Source organism: Bidens hawaiensis, unplaced genomic scaffold (assembly GCF_021521415.1).
Source record: "Bidens hawaiensis isolate Kalapana, Puna unplaced genomic scaffold, B.hawaiensis_p1.1 tig00030221_1, whole genome shotgun sequence".
NCBI lineage: Eukaryota > Viridiplantae > Streptophyta > Magnoliopsida > Asterales > Asteraceae > Bidens > Bidens hawaiensis.
The window spans coordinates 164,847-178,230 of NW_027495030.1; the positions used below are offsets into that span (position 1 = coordinate 164,847).

Here is a 13,384-nt window from a genome sequence, read left to right on the forward strand (position 1 = left end):
CAATCCAATTCAATCCATTCTTCACAGGTATCCAATTAATCATTTCTTTTGTTAATTACACTAATTATTTTATTCCATTTATTGTTCTTCATGATCATATATTATTAGCTTATATATTAATATTAATATTACCCAAGTTTGGATTAATATTTGTGCTTCTTGTTAATCATCATTAGATTTATTAAATTCAAGATTAGATCTTTAAAATTTGTTAATTTGTTCATATATTAATATTATTAATATGTTGAAATTAGGGATAATTGGGATATAACTTATAAGTGTTGAATGATTATGTAAAACATCTCGAGTTACTCGAGTGGCGTTAGCGAATCACTAGGCGAAACCGATGCCGGGGATTTCGAGTGTAATATCTGCTTCGAGTTAGCCGAAGACCCGATTGTGACTCTGTGTGGTCATTTGTTTTGCTGGCCGTGTTTATACAAATGGTTGAATATTCACTCGCAGTCACACGAATGTCCTGTTTGTAAAGCAGTGATCCAAGAACAGAAGCTGATTCCGTTGTACGGCCGAGGGAAGACGCAAACCGACCCGAGGGCAAAACCGGTACACGGTTTTGACATTGACGACGATGTCAACATCCCACGCAGGCCAGCTGGACAACGACCCGCAACTGCAGCTCCACCTGATGGTAACACGTTCCCGAATTCCATGTTTGGAGGGTTTGGGCCGATGGCATCTGCGAGGTTTGGTAATTTTGCGTTTTCTAGTGGGATAGGAGGGTTGTTTCCGTCTTTAGCGGATATGAATGTGCACGGGTTGCAGTATGGCCCGAGGCATGCGTACGGGCCGAGGTTTGGGTTTCATGGGGGTCATCATGTTAATGAGTATTTTCACCCGAGGCGAGGGAACCAAGAGAATAATCTTGTGAAGACGTTTCTTTTGATGTTTGGGATTTTCTTCGTGCTTGTGATGATCATGTAATGTTGGTGTGATGTTGAATGTTGATGATAGTGTGTTGATAACTTGATATAATACTTTGTAATTGCACTTTATAATGGTTCTACATTTGTTGAAAATGTGGAATGAACATGTATGTTAGTTGATGAATTAATGTCACGAACCTACACGAATTTAACAGGTATCGGGTATGGGTTTAACAGGTTTCGTGTACTGAATAGGTAGACACGAATTGACCAGCTAATTTTCAAGTCTAACAAGTTAAATATGTTTTGAAAATCGGGTGAAATTACTCATGAAAATCAGGGCTTAATAGGTTTCGTGTAAACCGGTTATTAATGAGAATATGATCTCAGTATTGACAGAAAACCCAAAACTAAAAAGTTAAAAATGTTTCGAAAATCAGCACTATATTTCAAACATCGTCGGTTTGGTGGGAATGCATCGCTGATGAAGCCTGATGTAGAATCGCTTGGTTAGCATCATGTTACCGTTCTTTTCAGGCGTTTGTCGATGTGGGCCCAGGATCATTTGGTGACCCATATCTATGTCATTGCTAAACGAGAGATTGATTTCCGATAAGATTCCACTAGACTTTTAAAAAGAGAGTGGTTTCTGATATATCTGTGTAAGCATATATGTATATGTTGTCGTCCAATTTGTCACCTCCAACGCCACTGGTCACATCCACCATATCCACCACACGACATCCACTGCCACTGAGGATACATCACCATACCATCACTCTGTTCGGCGTAGCCACAAACCGCTATAGAAACATATATAGAGACATCGCCACACCTATTTTGATCTTAACTTTTTATCAATAACCATTTTCAGCCCTGTTTTGACCAATTTGTCACCTCCAACACCACCGGTCACATCCACCATATCCACCACACGACATCCACTGCCACTGACGATACATCGCCACACCATCACATCACTCTGTTCGGCGTAGCCACAAACCGCTATAGAAACATATATATAGGACATTGCCACACCTATTTTGATATTAACTTTTTTATCAATAACCATTTTGACCCGATCCAAATCGATAGATTTCTAACATGTTATTAGCTGATAGGCCCAACCTGTTTGTAAATTGTATATATTGTTTAATCATATTAAATACCCTGTTGGCCTGTTATAGTGTTTTTAGCTCATAGGCCCAACCTGCCAATATGTGAAGTATGTTTGTTATCTAAGCCCATGCCCATAAACCACAACACATTATCACTACACCAAGTCAATAATAAAGATTTAGAAATTAGAAAATGATATTTGAAGATTGAAGATAACTTATAGAAATTATAAATAAGTTACTAATTAATAGTTTATTATATTTGAAGCCAAATATGCGCATAATTTACTATATTTAATTTAATATATATATATATATATATATATATATATATATATATATATATATATATATATATATATATATATATATATATTATACTAGGTTTTATTACTATAAAATACGAAGGGGGAAATAAAAAAAAACAGAAAAAAAAAAGTTTTGGGGTCAAATCATTGCGACACGTGATGCAGTCAGTTACTTATTTATTAGATATAGATCACTAGGTCAGAAACTCGTACATTATGAAGGTAAATAAATACATGGCGTGTCTAGGTGTTTCTTTTGGAGTGTTGGTGTTTATAAAAGTTCACGAAAAAATAATGAAGATAAATAAATAAACATTAAATAGTTATTATGAGAATTTAATAATTAATTACAAGACAATATTTGAGATTAAATCACATGTAAGTTAGTAACTAATAATTTAATTGTATATTAAAGCCGTATATATCACATAAGTTACTATCTTAAAATATCATGTTTTAATATAATAGATACATGGCTGGATCAAGGTCTCTACCGACAACCAATAGCGGTCATTAAAGCAGCTCGTCGAGCTACCCGATAGGATGGAGTTACCGAAAGATAAAAGAAAATGCGGTCCAAGCAATGACTGTGACTACATGTTGGGTGTAGGGCTGTAAACGAACCAAACGAACACGAACAAGGCCTTGTTTATGTTCGTTCGTTAATAAAATAATGTGTTCACGAACGGTTCACGAACACTTACCGAATGAGATTTTATGTTCGTGTTTGTTCATTAAAGAAATTAATGTGTTCACGAACGGTTCACGAACACACACGAACACAAATAAAATCGGCAGAGCCTATAGATTGAGACCAATGTATTCATCAATGCGAATAATGAAAGCCTGTAAACGAATCAAATGAACACGAACAAAGGCATGCTCGTGTTCGTTCATTTAACTTTAAAAGAACATGGACACTTAATCGAACATATATTTATGTTCATGTTCGTTTATTTAAAAAAGGACATTTGTGTTCGTTTGTTTAAAATCTAAACGAACATAACTGAACAAAGATAAACGAACATAAATGAACAAATATAAATTAACACAAACAAACATAAATGAAAACACTTAAATGAACACAAATTAACAAATATAAAAACCTTTAATTAGATTACCTATTTAAATAATATTTAATTATGTTCTATTAATACATAAACAAACATAAACGAACATAAACGAACGTTCATGAACATAAATGAACGAACGGAACATGTGTTCATGTTCGTTCGTTTATTAAATAAAAGAACATAAACGAACTTCCCGTCGAATGGTTCACGAATAGTTTCCGAACGTTCGGTTCGTTTACAGGCCTAGTTGGGTGATCTGGAGAGTGGGAAACGAACCCATTTTCAACCACAAACCAATAACACAAAATCAAGTTTGGTGGGTAAAACAAAGGCAACCTTATTCCTTTGGGTCAAACAACGAACTTCTCTAATTTGAATTGTGAGAACTGGTGTGACTTCAAATTTAATAACTTTCCCATTGTATATAATCGTTTTCCCTTTTCAAATTGTTGCAACCGTTCCAAGCTTCTTGCTTGGTTTTTAATGCAACACGCCATTTAAAAGAAAAATATGACGGGTGAACTAAGAAGTGGGAAAAAGAATGCTTGACTCATAGAATCGTGACATATGAGGCAGTTAACCAACTACTTATTTAAAAGTGTCATGTTTCATCTTAAAATGACATTAATTATGTTATATATATGGTTAAGTACATGTCGAACATAATCAGTTCAATGGTTGATTATGTTACCTACTTTAACCTGGTTGTATTAACTATCTGAACACATATAAGAAGGATGATTCAAGTTTGTCTTTGGAGGCTTGGAGCATAAAATGATATTTGAAACATAACAATCTAAACATATATACACATCTCATAAATAATATGTTGTAGCTCGGACTGATTCTTTTTTGAAACGACAACTTTCTTTTTTGTGTTTAGGCCGTACTACACTTTTCAAACTGAAGAGCCCTGTTGTCCAACTCTGACCAGACTATATATTTTTAGCCGGGCTCATGCTGATTTCAGAGTTTGGCTTGGGCTTTCACCCGGAAAACCATACCTTATGCAACCACTTGACAGTCGTTGTGCCACCATAAGAGCAGAGCAGAACTCTCTGGCGTAACACACAATAGGACGAAAACCCGGATGCGCTCGAGATTAAAACTAACAACCTTACACAAGAACTTAGCTTAAATCATTCATTCATTTATTGCATTCATCCACCAAAAGTGGCGCAGGTGAAGATCAAACTTGGGTATTCATTAAATGAATTTAAGTCTCCTAACACTATATTCGCAGATTATAAATAATGAGAAGACAAAAATAACAAAAGAAATAATATTTTTGGAATATGTATATATGAAGTTAATATTAAAGGCTAGATAGGTATGAATAATGATATTAAGCAACCATGCATGCCCTTTCTTCTTCACCACAGCCTGTCAGTTATCGATCAACGTGTCACCCCCTTTTGGACCACATTCACCCTCGTGCCCACGGCCACCCTTTACCGGTTTTTTCCTATATCATCATACACACATACATACATATTACATGCATGATACATATGCATGCATGTATATGCATATGTATATGTATGGGAAGGTTCATGTATAAAATGATCTTAACATGAGAACGTAGAAAACAATATCAATCTACCAAATATGAAAACATAAAAAACAATACCAACTACAATACCAATCCGTAAGCAATGCTCTATAATAATAAAAAAAAACCCTAATAATAATAATAATAATAATAATAATAATAAAAAACCCTAATAATAATAAAAGAATCAAAATTAGCAACATAAAAATAACAGCATAAGAAAAAACCTAATAATAACAACAAAATGTAAATCAACAAATACTTATAACATCTTATAATCGGAAATCAACGAATACGAACAAAAAATAACAGCAAACACTTATAAAATAAACCTGATAATAACAATAAATTGGTTCTCATTGTTTTCATTTTAAAAATGATTTGTATTTGATCCTAAAATTAAAAGTGTATATGTATATGTTATTATCAAGGACCACTTTGCAGACATACCTGTATACAGGTTTCTTTTAAAATGTACATGTTGTGAAAATTGAGGTTTTCCATACTTTTCGTGTAGATGATGTGATCGATCAACAACAACTTTTCAATTTAGGTTGACACTTCAACTGTATGATCTATTATAGGCTTCCATTTTTATTTCAGATATTATGTATCCAATAAGTCACAAGATGGGTTGCACAGTTTTATAGTCATCAGGTGTCCTTTTGTGGGATTTTTCTTTATTTATGGCTTGGGACATGTAAAAAAAGGGTTTCGGAATACAAACCTAATAACTTTTATATATATATATTATATAATTTAGATAACTCTGAAAAAAAGGGGTTCGGATAACAGTAACCCACTTAAACAAAAGTATTTTAGTTATTACCCGAGGTCGGTCATTTGGTATGTCAGAGTCAGTCATCCAGAGTTGGATAACCAGGAGGTGACCTTCTGGCTTCAGTGAGCGTCTCTGGTCCCGTGGTTATGTGAGCGTACAACGTACGTGAGTAAAGGGCCGGCTTTTTTATTTTTTATTTTGTTAAATGTTAATGGGTACTAGGCTTAAATCATTCAATGAGCTTAACTTAATCAAAGACTCAAAATGAGTTTGATTTTTCAAGTGAGCGTAAATAATTGGTTCTTGACGTGTATGCATAAAAACAAATAAAGACTGTATATATATTTATATATTTTAAAAAAATATCAGGTTCCATGGTAGACCGGACCTTCGGTGGTCGCCCTCCTCGTGGGCCGGCTATGGAAGGCCCTTGCCAAAATTCTGTGATAGAATTGTGTGGTAGTGGTACGTCTAAATTTGTGGGACATATATGTAAGCGTATAACATTGTGTAACACGTATACGTTGTATATGCTTACAACATTGTGAAACATATACGCCGTATATGTTATACTGCTAACAATATATTCGACTGTTTCTATTTTCTAGGAAAAGTTTTCTTAAACATTTCACATACACATCTAGTAATTTACAAGAAAATTTGAAGGTGGGGCTGGGGCCTGAGAGGCAACCAAACTTGCTATATTTACAAAAAGTTGGGTGAGGGAACTACACTTTCTACCTTTTAACTTCTATGGTAGCAACCTACATGTGTTCCTTTGCAGATCACTTTCAATAGTTTTTTACTTATAGTATCATATTTATGTACAAAGAATTAACTTCCAATAGATTATTAAGTAGCGGACCTAAAATATGCGTAGTATTGTTTTTGGGACAAATTAAAAACAACTAGCCATGTACACATTAAGAGCATGTTTGGGATTGAGTTTCATAATAACTTATGGACATGTTGGCCTTTTCAAAAAACCATTTAAAAAAGTCATGATATACGGCTTTTAGAAAACAATTTTTTAACCATTTCAAAACGCTATAACCATTTCAAAACGCTAAAATAAGAAAGATTTTTGTGATTGTCAAACACTTTTTTTATTGTTTTTTTGAAATGACCAATAAGTCATTAAGTTGTTTTCAACCTTAGTCCCAAACATGCTATGACTTTCATGGTGTATAAGTTCTTCCGTAGGGTAACTAGAACTACAACCGTCAAGTATTTGTATGTATATGGATATAGTAATATATACATCTGCGTATGTGTGTATCTATGCATGTTCGAATATGAAGACTGTTTGTCAAATAATCTAAACACTTTTAAAATAACTTAAAAGGAAATTACAAAGTAGACAAAACAAATTAAAATGCTCCTTACAATTGAAAATTAAAATAGTTAAGAAAATTAAGCACGATGAAGAACAATGCTGTGGCGAAGGCTACTTTATGACACGGTTTTCTTCATAGCAATTTAATCGATAATAGTAAAAATGGTTTGTCTGTCTTGTCACACTTTTTAGATAGTTGTGTGTGTATTTGAATAATACCGCTTAAGAGACTTTTATGATTAATGCTTTTAGAATCGGACATGATAGCGAACCGTCTGCTTACGAGTCACCTGTCAGACCGACTTTAAGAACTGGATAGCACCATAAATAATATAGAAATCAAAAGTGTGTATTAATAAAATATGAAAATACTTTATATTTTAATATGAATTTATAGTTTAATAATAAATAAAAATAATACAGAGTCTCGAGTAATAAACGAATCATAAAAATGAGATTTTGAAGGAAGAAGAAATGAAAACCCAGTCCAAATACCCAAGCTGGTTCAACTAGTTCACTGGTCCGACCACTAACAACGGGTTTGGATGAGGAACTATTAAATAAGCTTAACCATGTTGGTTCCAAGCTTGATTCCCAATTTAATTTATCTTGTCAGCCGGTATAATTAAGATAACACGGTACTTATTCAACCTCTAGACTAGCTTCTGAACTTTAAGTGGGTTTAGACCCATCTTCGGGACCTTTGGCTAGAGTGGTTATAATCAACACTTACCGCGAATTGCAAACTGTTGTCATCAAAGTGTGACGACATTGTGACCATCGACCGCACCATGCACACCACTCCAAAGTTTCACACTTCTCTTATGTGGGACAAGTTTTCACTCATTCCACTCAGCTCGCTTTCAATTTCTACAACTTTCACGGTGTCAAACACACAACTTCAATGACTGGTATCTTATTCATCTAAGATCCATTTAAAAACTATTTGATTCTTTGAGAAACTCTCATATATAATAGAAAATAAGCCCAGTAAATAATAATTTAATTAATATTCATTATTACATATACCTATTTATGTTTACACTTAGTGAAAAAACATCTTTCAAATGCTAAAAAAATTTATTTTCAATTTTCACCGATTTTTTGAACATGTATGTATATTGTATATATGCTAGTATGTAAGCATGTATGCATAGGCATATGGAATGGTCCTATCTATGGATGCATACATGTGTACATGATGATGAAGTGCTTTTTGCTTTGAATTATTTAAAGTCGTTTTCCATAGAGAGGGGGGCCATGCATCCCTTAAAGTTGTCCAAGCTTCTCTCTATAAAGAAATAAAGTTGTACCAAACAACACACACCTACCTATTTTTTTTTTCTTTTAATGCTATTCCTCCCTTTTCTTTTGCATGTTCTGTTATTACATTAAACATATACATATACTTTATCAAGCCTATAATAAAGTGGTAAAATTTAAGAAAGTTCAGCAAATAAAAAAAAGTCAAAATTGAAATCCATTGTCAGTCAACAGTGAATGAGTGTAAATAAATATACAAGTTACTATTAAAAAAAATGTACATGAAAAGTGGACCCATACCATGAGAATGTTGGTTCTTTACTTAATGAAGGGAAAGTGACCCTAATGAGAAAGACATGGCCTGTTTTTGTTCCTCAATCCCTAGGTAATACATGACCATAAACAACCGCTCCCCAAACCCCCTGGAAGGTAACTTTTTTCCTCTTTGTTATCCTACTTAGACAAGTCTTCTTATAATAATTGTTAGCACATTTAATAATTGGATATTTAACTATTGCATTATTAGTTTTGACCAAAATTTTTCCTTTCTGGCCCCTATCCTTCTCAACTCCATAATTCAACTTTTTTCTTTATAAGGAAGTGATGCTAGAGAAATTATTCATGATCTAGTAATGCACATGGATAAACTCCAACACGAGGACAAGTGAAATTTGTATAAGTGTTTCTATTTTGTTAATTAACTAACAATAACAATAACAGGGACGGAATCACTGTGGGTCAAGAGGATGCCTAGACACCCCCTAATTTTCCAACCGTTACAGAAGCAAATAAATCATAGATAAGCAGTTCTTGCAGTTTGTTCATTAACTTTATCAAGAGAATCAAGTCACATGGTCCAGTATTGTTCACAACCTAAAAGCGGACATAGTTGTTAAACCTTAAAAAAGTGGTGTCATACGACGAAGAATGAGTCCTCAACCATGATCTATCTGTATGCACTCACTAACTACATAGGCGATGAGAAGTCTTCCTTTTTGTCTCATTCTTATGAGACCTACAAACATGTCGCATCGACTAATCGGGCTAGGTTTTCACAAAATCCAGTCTACCAAGTCTTCTTTCACCAAGTCCTTTGGTTCTCCAACTTCAAAGTGTAACATTAGGTTCTCTCATGCATCCAAGGATTTCATAATGATGATGGTGAGGTTGTTTTATCTTGAGGCAACTTAGGAATGAGATGGAAGAGTGTACAATGAAGGGGAATGTTAAGTGAACTACTATCCATATTCAAGCTATTGCAATATGAGATTATCCATTTAGACTACGAATAGAAAAAATATGAAGTGACTTGTGAGGAACACAAAATTTATGCCTTATCATGAGGCCATGCATCAGAGGTTAGTGTACTAACAGAGCCGGCTGGGGCATAGGGTGACACAAGACATATTTTAGCTTATTTTTATACAAAAAGTTTTTTACATAACCAAAATCATAATCAAGTAAACCGTTAAGTCTATTTAAAAATTTAATTGCTTAAACCAAACAAAAACCATTTACATAAGGCCTAAAATTTTTTTTACTCATATTATTTCATTACTCGTTATGATCTACGGGCCTTTTTATTTGAGCTCGGCCGAGGCATATAAATTATCGGAGACGGCTCTGTGTATTAAGTATGGTGACTATTAAGTTTTCTCGTGCGATACATTCTCCTAGTAGATGGCTTGTTTTTTGTTCCTCTCGTGCTCCTTTGTCCAAAATATTTGTTCTATATATGGTTAATTACAATTATACTCTTTCTTAAGGATGGCAATCGAGCATGAACTCAATAGGAAAACTTGAAACTTAAAACTCGAAATATCTAAAACGGTAAATCGGTTATGATATTGTTTCCAAAATAATTCACGCATTTGTGACATGTATTGTAATAGATGATACTAGCATTATTACCCAAACTCGAAATTACTAATAGTGTAAATTTCGAGTTTGCGTAATAATGCTAGTATCATTACGCAAACTCGAAATTACTATTAGTGTGAATTGTTAAGATTGTAGTTAAGCATAATATCGAATTTAGGGTAATAGACATCCAATGGGTAGCATTTAACCACATAACATAAATCTGCGTGTATTCTCGTCAATGTTTTTATAACTGTATCGGGCAGCGAACCGGACAGGCGACCGGTGCACCGGTTCAACCAGTCGGACCGGCCAAACAACTTTGGAAAAAAAATGAAGGGTAGGGCTGGAAAAAGATTTTTCAAAATTATTTTTTCATAGTAAACCGGTCCGGTTTTCCGGTCGGACCGGTCCGGTTTGTTCTCTGGGATCCAAGCGAACTACACAGAACCAGATCGGTCAGTAGACCAAATCCCGGTTGGACCGGTCCAATCGGCCGGTCCGGTCTAGTTTCAACAACATTGATTCTCGTGAACCTTAAAGCATTCCTAGCCCATCCCCATCTTTTTATATTTTTCTTTCTTATTCAATTAAATAATAATTTTTTTATACCTTTATCATTGCGGTTTCTCTCTCCTTTATTCACAACCAATTTCAAAATTATTCAAAAGAAATGGGGACGAACAATTTTTTCCCAAATTTACAAAAAATTTCGAAGGTGCTGTTTTTAAGAGGTAAAATGTTTGCAGTCTACGGACCACATCTGCAGACATCTTTTGAAGAAGAGGTGGACCAAACCTCTATAGTCTGCAAAAAGAAGACTGTTTTTAACATCTGCAGACTGCTAAAAAAACTTAAATTTTAAATAAATCGATTTTTTTAAACTTAAACACGCCAAAATCATGATCCCGATACAACTTCGTATACCCTAATAATTATTATATCATTCTACTACTTAATTAACTAATAACAAAACACATATAATCAACACATTACTTAACATAAGAAGCAAAGTTGTTACCTTCTCAGTTCTAATCATTATGCTATTAGAAAGAGACGCGTTTTCCAAAAAAAAAAACAAACAAAAACAAAATTCACTGAACTTAAATCTCATTCTTTATTAAAGAGAAATTTGAAGCAGGTAGCGCAATACATGATTTATCAAATCTCATTAGCGTAATACCCCCTGCTCCGGCCTCAGGGACACTACCCGTCCTCTGGTAAATAGCCGTAATAATCGGGTTGCAAACAGCATCCACCTCTTTAAACTTCACATCTTACTCCTCTTTCTCGTCCAATTAATTATCATCCAGCCGTAATGGAAAATAAAAAATGATTATTGTTTAAGGTTAATACAAACCTGGATTAGTGGTAAGGGTGGCAGCGGAGCTGTGCGGGAGCGGCGGAGGAGCAGTGGGGTGGCCAGCATAGGTATGCGGCTGCATGGAGCTGTGTGGTGGCCAGCAGAAGCGGGGGTGGAGGGGCATCGGTGTGTGACAGGAGGAGAGGGTAGAAGAGAAGGGGTGGTTGTGTTTGCTGGGGTTTGAAAATAATGAAATAGAAAATGAGAAGAGGTAGAAAATGTGATAAGAGGAAGGTCCATGTCTTCTAGGATAAGAGGGCGCGAAAAAGCTTTTTAATGAAATGTCTTCAGAAAAACAAACAGCCTGCAAGTTTAAAGATCTGTGCGTAGTCTGCGCGGCGCAGACATAAGAGGCTAGGAAGATCTTCAGACAAAAAACAAACACCACCTAATTTTTTCTCTCTTTCACTCACAGCCACTCTTAGCCAAAACATATTTGTCGTAATAATTAGATTGATTAGCATTTCCTTGTATATCTCGTAATTAGTTGAAGCATCCTATATATTTACGAATAACAAAGGGAATGAGAGGATGATCCGTGCTGACAATTAACATGGTATCAGAGCAACCCCACTTCACCCTGTCATACCACCTAAACCCTAAATTAGTCACCGACCTCAGCGTAGCCACCCATCCCTAGCTGACTTCGGTCACCTTCATCCTCATCAAACAATTCTTCATCATTTCCTGTTAGCATGGGGATGACAAATCAGTCTATTCAATCCCCCCCCCCCCCCCACTTCACCCCGTCTACACGGTTACGAACATACAAAATAAGGTTCGTACACTAGATGAAAAAACTCTAACCTACGTTTCGTGGGTAAACTCTCTGCGTACCACTCTCGGGGTTATGAGGTGCTATCTCACATCGATGGTACTCCGGCTCCTGACAAGAACGACCTGTCTTTTTCATCATGGGAAAATATCGATCCTTTTGTTCTACAATGGCTTTATGGTACTCTCTCCCCGATGAATTACTTGAATGAGTGCTCGAAAATGATTCTATCGTATATAAAACATGGAACCGAGTCAAGAAGATTTTTCTCAATAATCGTGGCCCTCGGGTTGCAGCTTTGGAACAGAAGTTCGTAAACTGTAAGTTTAAAATTCAGAACGCGCCTTCTTTGGAAGCCTATTGTCAACAATTGAAAGAGATAGCCGACCAACTAAACGACCTTGATTTCCGGTAACCAAACAACGATTATTTATTCAACTTGTTAATGGTTTACCTAAGGAATATGATGTCATAGGGGCTGTTATTACCCACTCTAATCCTTCATGGGAAGACGATTGTAGCATATTGCAAAAGGAACGTGATCGGCATCTTGCTCGTGATGATGATTCACCGTCTTTGGTGGTCGCTGCGGTGGTCTATACTGAATCACACAATCACCGCCCATATGAAAATCGGGGTAACTCGTATCGTGGTGGTCACCTTGCCACACACAACAACAACCAAAGACACTTCACCGGTTCAGATAATGGATATATTGGTTCGCATTGTCAGCAAAATCGGAGCAGTAGCAATAGAAGCCCACAACCTTGGCACTCTCAAATGGGTCCTCCTTCTTGCCAGCCCAATTACTAGAACATGCCCCCACCTCCTCCTAGCCCATATCCAACACAACCCGGTTAGGCCTCAGCCCTTTGGTATGGACGGCCGCCATCTGGTCATCCATCATATCAGCCTAAAAGCAATAAATAAACAATGATTTTCACCAATAACGCTTATGCTCCGACTGCTCAAGCCCACATAACCGAAATTGATGCACTTGATCCTACAGGTGAGCAATATGCTTTTGCCACCATGAACACGGACAACCAGGATGATCCATGGCATATGAAT

The 13,384-nt window shown here is 35.6% G+C and overlaps 1 pseudogene; it reads left to right on the forward strand.

Moving 5' to 3' along the window:
* The first annotated feature begins 291 nt into the window (after positions 1-291).
* LOC143580095 (uncharacterized) lies at positions 292-942 on the forward strand (annotated as a pseudogene).
* The last annotated feature ends 12,442 nt before the right edge of the window (positions 943-13,384 follow it).